Source organism: Eriocheir sinensis, chromosome 39, assembly GCF_024679095.1.
Source record: "Eriocheir sinensis breed Jianghai 21 chromosome 39, ASM2467909v1, whole genome shotgun sequence".
In the NCBI taxonomy this organism is placed as follows: Eukaryota; Metazoa; Arthropoda; class Malacostraca; order Decapoda; family Varunidae; genus Eriocheir; species Eriocheir sinensis.
The window spans coordinates 7,996,804-8,013,271 of record NC_066547.1 but is presented as its reverse complement, the minus strand read 5'-3'; positions in this window follow the sequence as shown (position 1 = coordinate 8,013,271).

Sequence of the window (16,468 nt, the reverse complement as noted above, 5' to 3'; positions counted from 1 at the left end):
GCTCTCTGTGTGAGTGTGGCTGCGACGAAACGAGATACAGCAAAAACTAGAAGCAGAAGAAAAGAAGAAAGGATAGGGGAGAAATGGCAGAGGAAAAGGGAGAGTGTAGAGCGAAAATATCCTTTGACCAAAATACATTCGGGATAAATACAAGATATAAAAGATGACCCTATTTCATATATGTAGATATTGCAAAAGCTTCTTAGGAAACATGAAAAAAATAAGAGCTTGATAATATTATTCGTATTTTTTGCTCACTCAGTTTTCATGATGGAGATGGAAGATAAAGTAAATCTACTTACATACTTCATAGAGTTGGGGAGACTGGCTGAACTGGGCGATGGAATTATGGGTAACACATGAGGGGGGTGAAATGAAGCACAATAATCATGAGTTGACGAGTAACAACAGCAGAAGGCGGCGGCAAAAGAAGGGGGGGGGGGGGGGAAGCAGGGGAGTAAGGGCAGAAGGATAAAGGAGACAGATGGGGTTAGAGAACAGGATCAAGAAAAAGAGAGAAATGGGGAGGAAGGAAAAAGGATCAGAGGAGAGAGGGAGATGGGGAGAGAAAGGGAACAGGGAGAGTAGAGAAAGGGAGGCATAGGGGGAACAGGTGAGTAGGGACAGAAGGAGAGGAAGAAAGGCATGGAAAAGAAGGGTGAAAGGGGGGAGGGGGGTAAAGGAGCAGAGAGACAAGTAAGGTGTGAGGGAGGGACGGTGGTCGCCCAAACGGGTTACCTTCCCGCGACACAAGGTCTCATTAGCTCAGGTGTTCTGATACTGGAAGCCAAGCGTTGGGGTCCTTCCTTAGGGTCCAGCCACACGTATACTACTCGGGGGGTTTTCAGCCTAACAGCGCCTACAACTTGGCACCATCTTGTTCTCGGGGGTTGATTAGAACTATCTGCTGGACGCAATAAATGGCTTTGGAAACGGAACGAGTAAATGAAACCTTGAATTCTCTCTCACGTTATTTCGAGGCAAAACTGTTAAACAAAACCAAAGTGCTTGCCTCGGCTCCAGGTTGTTTAGGCGAGGCCAGAAGGCGGGAGGGAGGCTCTGAGTGGCGTGAGACATAGACTGGAGGATATTATACCAAGTGGCCATACGCGGAAGGGGGCTTAATAAATTCGTTCTCCGACAGCTTGACTTTTATATGTGGAGGCAGCGGGATGGGGCGTGTTGTGCATCTGCCAGAGAGGGAGGAAGGGATGTTCGGGACCTCAACCACCAAAAAAACAGCTCGTGTAATGAATATTCTCGAGGGGTAATGTTCAAAGGCAGAGAGAAAAAAAATCCTGTGGCGTCTGAAATAAAAATGCTTAACAGATCTCTAGGATGCAAAATACTATAAATAATTACATAACGTTACGAAAAGGTGGATTACGAATACATTTCACTCTTCAACACCCTTAGCCTGTACGTCTTAGGGTCCCTTTAAGCGTAAGGACCCCAAAACCTTTACGAAAGTCTGAGACGAAGAAGCCGAATACCAGCCGGACAAAAACAAGTCAAACCAAACCGAGGGGAACCACAAAGAACAAGTCTGACAGAGCTTCACCATTTTCCAAGGCTGGCGTCAACTGGTCTTGATAACCCTGGCTATATATCACCCTCCCGCTGCCCCGTGTCAGGCCCTGAAACAAGATATCTGAAGGCATTCACGTCTCAAAGCGATGTCCAACCGAGCTCTGAATGGGTGGAGTGGGTGAGGAGGGGGCGACGTGATGAGCGGGCCGGGCTGTAATGGCGGGCTGGCAGTGTTCAGTGGGAAGAGACGTAGTAAAAATATATTCAGTATAGTGGAGTGAAGGATGATGATTACTGGGGCGTTCTGTTCTTGGCGTCGCAACTGCTGGGTCATATGGGGTCGAGTGGGGTGAAGGAGTAATAAACGGAACAGATATCATACGCTTCGCTGTATAATCTACCGTGTTCTAAAAGCACCGTCATCCAGGCGGCCATAAACCAGGGAGAAAGTTTTTTAAATACACCGAGGAGAATCAGAGAAAGAGACATTACGGAGCCCACATTCCCACAGGTAGAGGGCGCGGCCATCCTCAGGTACGGTGATCATTAACCACCTGTGTGCCGGTCACCTCCGCGTCTACCTGCTGATGATTTACGGGCAGGAAAAGCCAGGTGGCCCCGCGTCCCCTTCTGGCTGTGCCCTCAAGACTCTCAACATCCCTTTCATTTCTTTTTCTCCAAACATCTTTTCTGAGAACAAGCAAATTAATACACTGACGCAATTATGGGGGTGTTTAATTTTGTCATAATCACAATTGTCATCAATCAAACTTGTCCACCGAGAGCTAAAGGCTTTTCCGATATTCTCCATTCTGCTGAGGCAAAGCTTCTAATTTCCCTTTTCTATCTGGTTTTCTGTCTGGCCTGACTTCCACAAATCCTGGGATGTAAAATTTGTTACTTTGGTAATAAGAGCCAGTAAAGGCATATACGTTGATTTATCATAAAAAAAACTAAAAGATATAACTAAAAGAATAAACAAATCTATGTAATTGCTATGGGCAACGTGTGAGGCACGGAAGGAAACTCAAATGGCAAAAATAAGGAAAGAAGGAGATAGGAGGAATGAAACGGGGAAAGGAAGCAGAGTAGGCAGGCGAAAGAACACAGCACTAGAGGAAGAAAAAAGAAAGTTAGGGTAAAGGAAGAGGAAAAAGGGTTTGAAGCAATAAACCAGTGAAGGCTTAGCAACCATTGCAAACCAGGGTAAAGCAGACCAGCATGTAAGAACCACAAAGGGTAAAAAAATAAAACGCCTTTCTCCTTTCCACCGTCCCTGCCATAACCCCGCCAAGCGCCTCATTTTAATTACAGTGGCGCTAATCAGAGCCGTATTCCCTTCTTAATATCCCCCATAAACTATTCTTCCGCTCATCTCCTCATTAAACCATTTCTCCGTTAATTATTCGCCTGTTATCATAGGCGGCCCAGCATCCTCCTCACCCTGCTCGGGCCTTTGATTAGAAACTTTAATATGGGCGTGAGTCATGTGTCGTTAAATGTTCGCTTGTTTTGTAATGGGTGGAAATATATTGTGGCTTTTGTTGTTGTTTAGTCGTAATGTTAGTCTTTGTTATTCCTGTACTTATTGTTATGGTGTTTGGTGGCTAGTGGTGTGAAAATGTCTGTTATGGCATGCTGTGTTATGTTATGGCTCAAAGAATATGGCTGATTATATCCTGATTAATGAAGTGTGTCAATGTTCAATGTTTTTCTTTAGATTCACTGTCAAATTTGATAAGGATATTTCGGTTTTACTGTATCAACTTTATTTCTGTCTGTCTCTCTGGTTTTCCGCATGTCTGTCTGTCTAGCTGGGTGTCTATCTGTGTGTCTGTCTGTCTCTTTCTGTCTCCGTCTGTCTGTCTGTTTGTTTGTCTGAGTCTGTCTGTATATATGTCATGCCTGCCTGGACCCCACATATACAAAAACAAAAGAACTATTATTTCCTACACGTAAGTGGATAAGTATATCATATAATTACCGCCAATGGACAGCTATTTTCGCATTGGTTTCCACGCCGCTTCATCGTTCAGGCTGTCAATTTCCTCCCCGTGATAGTGCGAGACCGCTTCCTGGCATTTCCCGTCCAGTCTCCCCCGACACAGGAAGAGGAAGAAACCAGGAAGTGAGATGCGATGAGATTAAACAAAACAATATCTCATAACTTTCTACACTTATGCATATTCTCCTGTCTCTGCATAGGTTAACTGGGGCTTAGGTTCTTTATTAACCCATAGATTCCTTCGATATCCGCATGAAGGGAAGGACGATGGAAGGCTTTGTATGAAACATTAATTGACGGGAATGAAAACAGGAAGGAGGAAGAGGGTCGGCCGTCTCGCTCCGGCTTAAGCCTCCGTCATTAAACTCTCACAGGTTTTAATTATACGCTCGTAAAACTCGCTGATTGTGACAGCAGCAAGGATGAGGAAATAGCGGGGAGAGGAGACGTGCGGGTGGAACAGAGTAGAGGGGGATGCTAGTGGGAGGCTGCGGGCGGAGTAGAGGGATGAAATAGGGTCCAGCATGTGGTTTCCTATTCTATGTACACTCCTATAAGTCTACCCTGTGTTGGGTTCAGGAGATACACTAGACTGTTTATAATTTATTTCTCATCTACTTCCTATTTATATAAGAAAATCCTTTAGTATTCTATGACTTCACTCCACTCACTATTTATAATACTATTACCAAGTTTAATATGCAGGTGATATTAGTTTATTTAAGTATATGTATGTATGTATGTATGTATATGTATGTATGTATGTATGTATATATGTATGTATGTATGTATGCGCAGAATCACACACACACACACACACACACACACACACACACACACACACACACACACACACACACACACACACACCGCAGGTTTTTGCATCCTGTACACGGGACTCTGAATCTAATTTCGCATTACTTTGCAGAAACACATTAACGCCACTTCCATAACTTTACGACCTCCTGATGCAGAACACGGCTCCGGCTGGTCAAAGTTTTATTGTTAATGCTAATGGATGATTTATGCGCACGGACGAGATGCGATGCACGGATAAGATTGAATTCTCTTTCTTTTATTCTGAACTAAGCGTCGACTGTAGCCACTGTCAACCTTGGAGTGTTCGCTACGTGACGGGAGGGTTGCGTTGTGAATGATAAATATTTGCATAAGAGGATATCAGTTTAGAGAAGATTTGATAGGACAGGAACAGGGAAGTATCTCTCGCTGCCAAAAAAAGTCCTGCAAGGAAGGGGGCGCAGCAACTTTTTTTATCAGGCTTGAAAAAAAAGTAAAAATCATTTGTCATTATCAACCTTTCTAGACAACAACAACTGCTGCACCTTCTACTATCACTCCTCCTCCTTACAACTACTATTACCATTACTCCTTTTCCTTCTACTACTACTGTTACTACTACTACTACTACTACTACTACTACTACTACTACTACTACTACTACTACTACTTTTGTCATTTCTACTTCGGTATTTTGTAACTTTAATATTTCCCTACTCCCATACTCTTACGTAAACTTTTCCTCTCTCTCTTGGATCGTTATGTAAGCCAGAATGTTAAGGCAACGATAAGAGACAGCCACAAATTCTCCCATACTTAATTCACCTTTTTCCGATAAATACATTCCCTGCATTCTCTTTGGCCGTTGGAAGGACAGACCACCACGCCAGACAGGGACAGACCAAATACTTCGCAACAGCAACATTCCGGAGACCGACAGATAGCCCGGGTGTGTTTCCCTTGCCCTCCCTCAGCCGGATATTGAGGCTTCCGGATGCATTTCTACGCGAAAGGGAATCCGAACACTCCTCAGCGGCGGACATGCGAGGAATGATGCGTGAAGGGATGAGGTGAGAAGGGAAGGAAAAGAAAATAACGATAAACTACGGTGGAATGTAGTTTTAGGCCAAGAAAGTAAGGAGGAGAAAGAAAAGACGCGTTGGATAAGAAGTGGATGATGAATTTAGATGAATGAAATGAAGAAGAGAAGAAGAGAGAAGAGAAAATAAAACGAAGAGGGTGTAAAGATTTATATCAAGAAAAAATGGGGTAGCAACGAAATTTGAAAAACTATGCGGAGGATAAAAAGTAAGGATGAAAAGAGGATTAGATGGATGGAGAGAAAGAGAAACACAAGTAGACCAAGAAGGAATGATACTGAATGCTGAAAAAGAAAAGAAAAATAGAATGAAGAATGTACTATTGCGGGGAAAGATGACTGTGGAGGACAAAAGAGAGGAACAAGGGAGGAGGCAAGGGATGGAAGGGAGATAAAGTTAGCTTAGAGGGTATCATGTGTATAGATGGGGAAATGGGGGAGAGGGAGGGAGGGAGGGTGGAGAAACCAGAGAAGGCCAATACTAACAGGATGACACAAGGGAAGGGGAGGCGGGAAATTGACCAAAGAAAATATATGAAGGAAACGTGGCGCTAGACATTAAGGGGAAGATGTGATAAAGTGACACCATCTTGCCATAACAGCTTGACCACAAACAAAGAAACAAAGACAAGAAGAAAATGTAAAAAAAATAAATGTTGAGGTATGACAAATGATGAAAACGAAAAACGAAAAAAAAAATAGAAAAATATAACCTTGTGACAAAAAAATAGCATGAAAAAATCGAATTGAAAGATGAAGAACTTCGAATTAATAATGACTGACAAAAAAAGTAAACACAAACAATATACACTTCCAGACGTGAGCTGTAAACAATGCATTACCGCTGACACACAAAGGGAATGGCGGTGACTTAAGGTGCATGTGTGCGTGGGTGTGTGTATATGAGTGTGCGTTAGGGATGAGGGTGAGGAGGGACTTAAGAGCACATGTGACATAGGAATAAGGGAGGGGATAAGTGAGACTGGGGGGGGAGGGGGAAGAGGAATTAAGGGGGGCTGCTGACGAGGGATGGAAGAATAAGGGAGAGAAGGAAGTGTGTGTGTGTAGGGGGGTGGGGGGTGGGGGGGGGGTTAGAGGGAGTGGGAGGCTACAGCGTTCGCCTCCCTCCCCAGTAATGAGGTCTTGCAGGACACCCCATGCATATTTATGTTCCTCGGGAGGGCCGTGACGTGGGATCCTGGCGGCGCTCCGGGCAGGGGAAGGAAGAGGGAGTAAAGGGGGAGGAGGTAGCAGCGGGAGGGATATAGATGGGAAAGGAAAGAGAGATGGAAGGACGACGAATGACAGAAGGGAATAGGACGGAAGAGGGAAGTAGGTGGGGACTGAAGGGAAACGGAAGGAGGGAGAGATAGAATGGAAAGGGAAAAAGGACGAAAGGAGGAGGAGGTAGATGGGAAAGGAAAGGGAGTGGGAAGTAGAGAGTTACAGAAGGGAAACGGATGGGAGAAGGAAAGAGGGAGGAAGATGGAAGGAAGAGGGAAACGAGATGGAAGTAAGGAGGGACATAGAAGAACAGGGAAGAAGAGAGGTATGCAGAGGGAAGGAAGAGAGAGGAGAGTTAGTTTTGGAGTTAGGTGTGAGGAGAATAAACTAAAGATAAGGAACAAAACGGAATGCAATAAACGGTGAGTCTTAAAGCTGGAAAAAGACTGAGGCGTTGGAGAAGCGTGAAGCTGACGAGTGAGAAGTGAGGCAGAGAGATAAGAGGATGAGAGGAAAGATGGAGGCGGGAGGGGGAAGAGGACATGGAGGGAGGAGATGGGGACGAGGGCGAGGGAGGCAGAGAAGGGAAAGAGAAGGGGAGGCCTGGATGCTGTCGTGGCGGGATTATGGGAGTAGCCAAGTTGATTGTTTCTCATCTTCTCGAGGGGGCGGCGGCTGGATATTGTGTTTGCTTCCCCTGGGCCGGATATTTGAGATGGGCGGCGCGTCATACCGGAATTACGAGTTCGTCATCAAGAGCCTAACCTCCCTTCCCCCTCCCTCCCTCCCTTCGGCCGCCCCCCCTCGTCCAGGCCTACTCCTCAGACGCGCCACTCGTTCTTCTCCATTACGGTCCCTCGGGGTGTCTGGCCGGCGCGATTGACGTCTTCTGCTGATGATAAATAAATAAATTACTTGAGGCACGTCTTCCCATTCTTCTTCATCAGCTCCTGTGGGATCGAGCGGGTGTCTGGAGGAGGGAGGGAGAGGAAGAAGGGGTGATGGGAGGGTTAAGGCATGAGGATGGTGGTCGCTGGGAGTGTTGTCTAGGGTGAGGGATGCGATGCGGGCCTCTCCCTCTCACACAACTTCAAAACCCACCTTCCCTCTCTCTCCATTCCTTCTATATTTCTCTTTCCCTCCTTCTTTAATGCCCCTCCCTTCTTCCTTTTCCCCTTTCTGTCCTTTTATCACCATTCCTCCATTCTTTTCCCTTCCATTCCCTATCTATCTTCCCCTGCTTCCCTCTCCCTTTCCTTTCCTTTCCATCTCCTTCTCTCCCTCTCTCTCTTCCCGCAAAATGGTGGTGTGGCCAAGGCGGGGCAGGCCGGGCTCCAGCTGTCCTTGATGAAGACATTCCCGCCTGCTCTTAGCGTCGGCCGCCCCAGTGACGGTGCCCGTCCGCTGGCCCTTACGAGCTGACCAGCCTGTGTGGGTGTTATGTGTGTGTATGTCTGCGTGATTGTGTTTGTTCTTTGTATGTTTGTTTGTGTGTATGAGGTCACTGTTAGCTTGGTCCAGACTTCTGGGATCACGGATATGTACGCAGGTCGTTGTAATATGCTCTGTGGATTGATGTCTTAAAATAACTCGGCTGAATCACTGCCGAGTTGGTATTGCGAGAGTGAGGTTGAGGTAGAGGACGAGAGATTTAAGATGTTGCAATGCTGGGAAGCTTAGCAGATTTCACTTATCCGCCTCCGACATCTCTTGAAGCAGATATAGCACTCGTCACAGCAGCAACTCACTCCGTATTCAGAAACTGACTTGCATGACACAAAAAATACCCAGACGTGAACCTTTTTTAAATTTATCGAAAGAGGCGCCAGAAAATCCGTAGCATAGTCACTCCCTTTATTCATGCGACTATATCCTCTTGGGTTTCCACGTTTCGATTCCACATTAACATTAGAAAGGGTAAGACAGGAAAAAAGAGCCTCAAATGGAGTAAAAACAAGAGTGCATTTAGCGTTGTATCTTCGCCTCTCTAGTCTAGCGTTGGGGCAAAGTACGAACCAGCAACCTCAGGGATTCTAAGGAAGATCGTTAAGGAGGGAGAGTTGCCAGGACGCGACACTGCAAGCCCGAGGGAAGGAGGGAGCGAGGCGAGGCGAGGTGAGGCAAGGCAAGGCAAGGGAGGCGAGGGGGCGCTTCCTTCCTTCCATCCTCAGCTCATAAAACCTCCTCCGGGCGAGAGACGCGAGGCAGGTGGTCGCAGGCTCCATAAATAACAGTTTCTGCGACATTTACAGATCACAGGCGGCGGAATGTAAACAAGAAGCCTCAGTGTGCGCCGGGGTGACGGAGGAGGAAAATGGAACCACTAAAAGACAACACTGGGGTTCATATGCTCCCCTTCTCCCTCCCCTCTCCATTTCTCTTCCCTCTTTCCCATTCCGCTGCTCTTCCATCGCTCCCTCATTCCCTTTCATTTCTAGGTGTTCTTCTATCCACCTTCCTCAACATCAATTTCACATTTTTCTTCTTATCTTCCATTTCTTTCCTCCATTAACTTTTTCCTCCTCTTTTCTATAACGTTATTTCTCTCTCTCTAAACATCCATCAAATCCGATTCCTCCTTTTTTTCCCTTTTTCTTCTCCTTCCTTTTCTCTTTTTTTTTTCTTCCTTTCCTCCTCCTCCTCTTCCTTTGCTCTCTAGCTCTCATCCGTCGCCAAACCGTGATTGTTCAGTTTCTCTTTTTCCATTTATTCTCCGTCTCTTCCTCTTCTTCCTTTCTACCTCCTCCCTCTCCCCTGACCTAAGTATGACCCTTCCCTTCTCTCCTTCCACCAACCATTCCTCCTCCTCCTCCTCCTCCTCCCCCAAGAGCCTAACTGGTGCCGCTAGGAGGAAAATGACGACTCCTGACCCTGGGTTGGTGTCTTCATTAGCCGAAGAACCGACAAGGAAGTTTTCTGTTTTCTTATCTTGGGAGCGACGTAATTGGCTTCAGGGGGGGGGGATGGGGGAGGGGGGAGAGTGTGAGAGAGAGAGAGAGAGAGAGAGAGAGAGAGAGAGAGAGAGAGAGAGAGAGAGAGAGAGAGAGAGAGAGAGAGAGAGAGAGAGAGAGAGAGAGAGAGAGAGAGAGAGAGAGAGAGAGAGAGAGAGAGAGAGAGAGAGAGAGAGAGAGAGAGAGAGAGAGAGAGAGAGAGAGAGAGAGAGATATTAAGGAACAAAATTGAGGATACATGGAGACTAAGGAAACAACAACAAGAAAAGGCCAGGGTAGTAGGAGAAAGAAAAAGCAAAAAAAAAAGAAAGGAAAGAGGGGAGGAGATAGGAAGAGAAAATAAAAAAGGGGGGAAAGATGAGATGAATTTCAGAAAGAGAGGATGAAAGGGGAGAAAGGAAGGGGAAGAAAGAGGAATAAGGGGTAAGGAGGCAGGAGTAAGAGAGGAGGAGGAGGAGGAGGAGCGAAGAGATAGGAGGGGAGAGAAAGAAGGATAAAGGGGAGGAAGGCAAGAGTATAAGAGGGGGAGTACGAAGGGAAGATAAGAAGGAAGGGAAAAAAGAGAAAAGGGGAAAAGATGCCCAGATCATGAAAGAGAGGATGAAGGGAGAACAGGATGGGAAACAAAGGAGGAAAAGGGGGAGGAAAGCTAGAGTAAGGAAGGAACAGGACGAGGGGGGGATGGAAGAGAAAGAGGGAAAATGGGGGAAGACGAACGAAGAAGGGGAGCTAGGGAGAGGATAAAATGGAGACAGGAGGGGAGAAGAAGAATGGAAATGGAAAGGAAGACCAAAATAAGAGGGAGGATGAGAGAAACAGAAGGAATAGAAAGAAAGAAGAGTGGAAGGAAGCTTAGAGTTTTTTCATTTCTCTCATTCGTATGCTAAGCCCTACCGAGCGTTATCTGGACCCCCTTACTGTGGATCTTTCATGGGGCTGGATCTTGTATAAGCTTTGATCCTCCTAGAGACGTGTGTGTGTGTGTGTGTGTGTGTGTGTGTGTGTGTGTGTGTGTGTGTGTGTGTGTGTGTGTGTGTGTGTGTGTGTGTTTATTCTGCTTTCTGTTTTTGTTTGCTTCGTTCCATAATATTAAACCAACGAGAGGAAAAAAACACTGTTAAAACATACAACCGACTGCCTATACAAGCTTTCAAAACACAATATTTTCTAAACTATACTTTCTTTTTACACTATACTTACTCTAACTTTCACTGAATGTATGTCTAGATTATTATAGGCATCGTAAAGTGGATTTATACGCACTAATAAACTTAAACAAGCATCCCTCTCTTCTCCTCTTGCCCAATAACATTACTGAGAGGAATAAACTTGACAGAAGTGACCGCAAATTTATATCTTCCGGAAGCGTATATACACAGAACTAAGATGAGGATGAGGATGAGGAGGAGGAGGAGGACAAGGCCGAAGACGAAGGGAGCGAGGAAGAGGAGGAGGAGTGAAAATGAATGAAAAATGAGGTTATGCATGAGGAAAAGAAAGAAGAGGTAAAAAAGGAGAAGGAAAAGAGAAGAAGAGGTGGAGGAGGCATATAAAGGAGACTGAAGAGAAGCAAGAAAATGAAAAAAAGAGATGGAAAAGGAAAATGAAAGAAGTATAGGAGGAGAGGGAAAATTCTAGAGGATGTGGATGAGGAAAACGATGGAGGCATAAGAGGTAGAGGAAAATTAAAATAAAAGAGGAGGTGGAAGCAGAGAGCAAGATCACCCCCGGAGGAGTATTTGCTGAAGCTGCATTTCCGTTGGTTGGTGTAAGTTTTTATGGAGCTATAAACAGGTGATATATTGAAGTCGGTGCTGCAGGTCATGGCTTCAGCTCCATCACGCCGCACCTTCGCCTTCCTAGGGTGATGTGCAGGGGCTGGGCGCGGGATAAAGGGTGCCAGTTGATGAGGGAGCAAATTGACGGGCCAGACACCAGGAACTGCAGCGGCAAAGTGAAGGAAAGAGGGTGATAGCTGGTCAGGGATTAAGTGGGACTTTTTGATAAGGTAGGAAGGAATTGAAGGTCGAAGTGATAAGAAAAGAATTTGGTAACGAAGAATATTTTCAAGAAGGATAATAAATGAAGAAAAAAGATAATGACGAATACGATTAGAAGACAAACTCTTTCAGGAATTGATTTATCTTTTTGGCCCCGCCTGTGTACTCTACTCAGGAGCAGTAAGTAGCGGGCTTTTTTTCATTATTGTTTTTTTTTACGCCCTTGAACTGTCTCCTCTGCTGTAAAAAAAAAAAAAGGAAAGGAGTACCAAGACGAACTAAATTGATAATCTCCTTTTGGCTTCTTTTACGATTTTTTGCAGGAGCAGTTTATTTCTCAGCCTTTGTGGTCTACCTCCTTTACTACAAAGAAAAAGAGAAAATAAAAGAGAACCTGAAACTTACTAAGCAATCCCTGAAACATTAATCTCAACATATTTTGAAAGTTTCTGAAATCAAGTTTTTACACACAGGCGTCTCCTCGCGTTCTCATATGTTACAGGACGGGCAAGCTTACAAACGTATTCAAATAGCAAAGTAAACTTAAAGAACGACACAACACATGAGAAACGAGTCCTTTACCTCCACCCCAAGAGAACACGTTTAACTACCTTCATATATGACTCCAGCATCTCAATAACAAAGCATCAAGAGGGAGAGATAAACCCCTATAGGAACACCAGGCGCCACTAATACCACCACCACCACCGCCGCCACCACCACCACCAAACAGGCGCGGTTCCCCCTCCTCTTTTAGGCCTCCAGAAGGGCCGGCCGAGAACTCACCCTGATGCCCCGATCTGGTTATCGCCCCATCGCTCCTCGGGCTACATTTGCATAGACTTTTGATCGTGATGGCGCCGCATGGTCCGAGGAAACACAGGGAAGAAGCAGCGTTGGTGTAGTTGATAGCTTTTAGTGTTTGTTTTAGGGTAGTAATTAATGATGATTTGTACAAGGAAAAAATAGGACGAACTTCACTTATTTTAGTTAGTGTGTAAGTATTTCTCCTTAAGCGGCTATGAGGAAACAATAATATGAAAATGTTACCTGTGACGGACTGATAAATAGGTATCTTTTTTTTTCCAATAAGATTGTGCAACTACTACAACTACAACTACTACTACTACTACTACTACTACTACTATCAGAATACCGTCTACTACCTCTCCTTAAACAAACAAACGAAAAAAAAAATAGCATACACACACACACACACACACACACACACACACACACACACACACACACACACACAACTGCCCCCCCCCCCACCCCCCCCCCCACACACACACACACATACACACACGAGCTCGAGGCGTCGCGACAAAATTTACATAGGAAGCGAGAGAGAGACGGCAGGAGGACACATTTTCACTTATTCCAGACACGCCTCAGAACCCTCCTCCTCTCCTCCCCTCTTCTCTCCACCCTCCGATATGCCGGGCTTGTCTCCAGGGCCCGCAAGATGGACTTCAATTCTGGCCTCTATTCCAGTTGATCTAAAGGCGGAATTGCACGAGGTTATTTTGTAGGGATCCTGAGCTTGAAACAACACTGGTGGCGGGACAGGCGGTGGGACGGTGGTGGAGCTTGAGGGAAATGGAAGATGGAAGGTTGAGGCTGAGGATTGAAGGGATGTAGAGAGAAGGGAGATGGGGACTGTAAAGGAGGAAGGAAGGATATAGGAGAAGATGACGGGATATGAAAATTCGTTGGGTGAGTGAGAAGGCTTTGATAGATAAGGGTTGAGGGTGAGGACTGAAGGATTGGAGAGAAATGACGGAAATGGAGACTGAGGATAAAGAAGGAGGGATGCAAGAAAAATAGAGAAGAAGAAGGTAAAGAAGAGTTCGTAGAGTTAGTGAGAAGTTTAAGACAGATGAAGAATTAATATGTGGATTAGATGAGTGGACAGAGAAAAGATGTTTACAAACTGAGGATGAGAACTGGAGAGATAGAGAAAAGAATAAGACGGGGATTTTGAGGATTTATGGGGTAGAGAGAGAAGACGAAGCTGGAGATTGAGGATGAAGATTAAAGGGATTGCAGACGAAGGGAATAGCAGAAGATGGTTGTCAGGGAATGTGGGAAGCTTTGTATAGATGAGGATTGAAGGGATGGAAGATGAAGACAGTATAGGAGTCAGAATGTAAGGGGAGCTTTGTAGAAATGGGGGTTGAAGATGAGGATTGAAGGAAGGGAAAAGTGAGAGAGGAGGCTCGGCAGGGGTGATGGGGAGTCTTTACTAAATGAGGTCTAAGGATTAGAGTGAATGGAAAAATAGAGAAGAGGAGGAGGTTTGTTTAGAATTTAGATGAAACTGAGGATAGGAATTGGAAGGGGGGAAGAGGAAGTGGGCACGAGAGAAGGTCAAATCAGGGAGTGAGATAGTTGGCACGTCTCGTACAGATGGCGTGTGAGTCGAATCAAGGGAAGGTGAGCAAAAAATGAAAGGAGTAAGAATAAGAGTAACATTATGGCTCGTTTTACAACATGATATATTTTGTACGGATACTTTACGACGCCTCTCGCTCCTATCTGTTCTCTGTGACCTCGACTACTGTAAATATTTCCTCTGCCCTTATCTCATTTACTCTTACTTCACTAACCTCGCTCTCTAACTTGATATTACATGATTTTCTCTACAATAGTTACCGTATGAAAGGGTAAGATGATTTGCTGTATTATTGTCGTAGTTTATCACATGGTTTTCCTTAGATTCAATTATATGAGCAATTTATTTATTTATTTTCGTTTGGACTTGGGATCAAAATTTCAATCCCGCTTTGGTTTTCACTACATTATTTTCGTATTCTTCTATATAATCATTTCGTTCTCGTACGTATTTTCTTTCTTGTGTATGAGTGTTTCTGTCTTTTTCCTTCTTTTTCTTTTCTCTTCTTTCCTTCTTCCTTTCTTTCTTTACCGCATAATTTCTATCTTTGTTTCTATCTTTCCTTCTCTCTCTCTCTCTCTCTCTCTCTCTCTCTCTCTCTCTCTCTCCGGTGGCCTCGTTCCTCTCGAAGGGCTCAAAGTTTGGCCATAACCCAGACCGGCCAGGACGAGGCGCGGCCCTCTCCTTCGCTCCTTCCTTCCTTTCCTCCTCTACACATTATTCCTTCTCTCTCTCTCTCTCTCTCTCTCTCTCTCTCTCTCTCTCTCTCTCTCTCTCTCTCTCTGAATTCTCAATTTTTCTTTTTTCCTTTCGTATTTGCTTCGTTAGATCACATCCAACCATACCCAGTCTATTCTTTCTTTTTCCTTCACTTTTCTTTCTTTTTCTTTTTCCTTCCTTTCTTTCTTTCTTTTTTCTTTCTTCCTGTCATCCTTCTTCCCTCCTTTCTTTGATTCTTCCACCAACCATACCCAGTCTATTATGTCTTTATTCCTTCACCTCTTTCTTTTCCTTCTTCCAATCTTCCTTCCTTGAGTCCTTGCTTTCCTCCTTCGTCTCTCCTTCCTTGCTCCTTGCACCTCTTCGCTGTATAAACACAAGAGCGACGGTAAACAGTCATTAAATCGAGGATATGAATTTTGAAAGGAACTTGAAGGATTTTACGAGAGTTCTCTGCTCGGGAGGACGCCCTTTATCACTCCGGGACGAGGGGAGCGAGGGGAATGGAGGCGCCGGCCAGAGATGGGCGCGGGGCCGCAGGGAGCCACGCCGCAGAGGAAGAGGAAGAAGAGGAGGAGGAAGAGGACAAGAAAAAGGAGGAAAATGAAGAAGGTTGATAGAAAAAGGCGATGTCACTTGAAAAGTATTTGATGATGAAAACAGAAGACTCTTCAACAAGGATATAATTTTTCTCCCTCATATATCACCACCACCACCATCATCACCATCATCCCCATTGTTAACACTATAAGCAACGTTATTATTGTTTATTACAATTTTCATTATTATTACCACCACCATTATTTACAACCATTATCATCATTATCATCATCATCTCAATCATAATTACAATCAGGAATATGAGTAAGATCACTTTCCAAGTTCAAATTACAAAACATTAATTTCCTTGAGAAGATGAACTAAAGTACACGTAGTGACCCTGCAGATTTCTCCTGAAGCTGTTTTTTTTTGTGTGTGTGTATGTGAAGGAAAACACTACTTAATGAGGGAAAGAAGAGGAGGAGACTATGGAGGCGGAGGAGGAGAAAGAGGAAGAGGAAAAGCAGCGTCTGAGTCTTGGGAGATAGTGGACTACAAAATGGCTCTTTAGATAGTGGCGGGGTGCGAATTGGCCCTAACGGAGGAACGGCTTAGGGGGGCGCCCGCTGGAGCCTTCGGGAGGGGAGGGAACCCAGCCTGTTGCCTCCAGTCGGGTGGCGGAAAGATAACCACCACTTCGATTCCCTTCACCTCCTACGAGTCATCTCTCATCTGAAGACCCAAAGCAACACAGCACAGAAGAAACGCAATTCAGTAACACCAAACCATAACACAGAACAGCAAGATTAGCTACTATAATAGTACTACCATTTTCCTGCTACTACGGCATAAAATGTGAATTACGTCGTCTTAAACCAACTCCCAATTAGTAAAATCCGTTCTTTAGGCTTAGCTCATAGGCTTAGAAAGACGTAGCGTGTTTTTATCTTAGGTCTATCATGCACTGGCGGGGTGAGTGTCTCTGTGACCCTCCTTCCCGTCCTTCCGCGTTGGTCGCCCCTCGAGCCGGCTACTGAAACGGCTGATACCGAGAGATTACAACCGCCTATGGACTCCCTGGCCAGCACCTCGGCCTATAGACGTCGTAGGCCTCACATCACAGCCCCAGACAAGCTCCAGGAACCCGTATAGACCTGTTTAGACTTTGGGACCGTCCCCCCTCACGGCTTATATAAAGTCCCT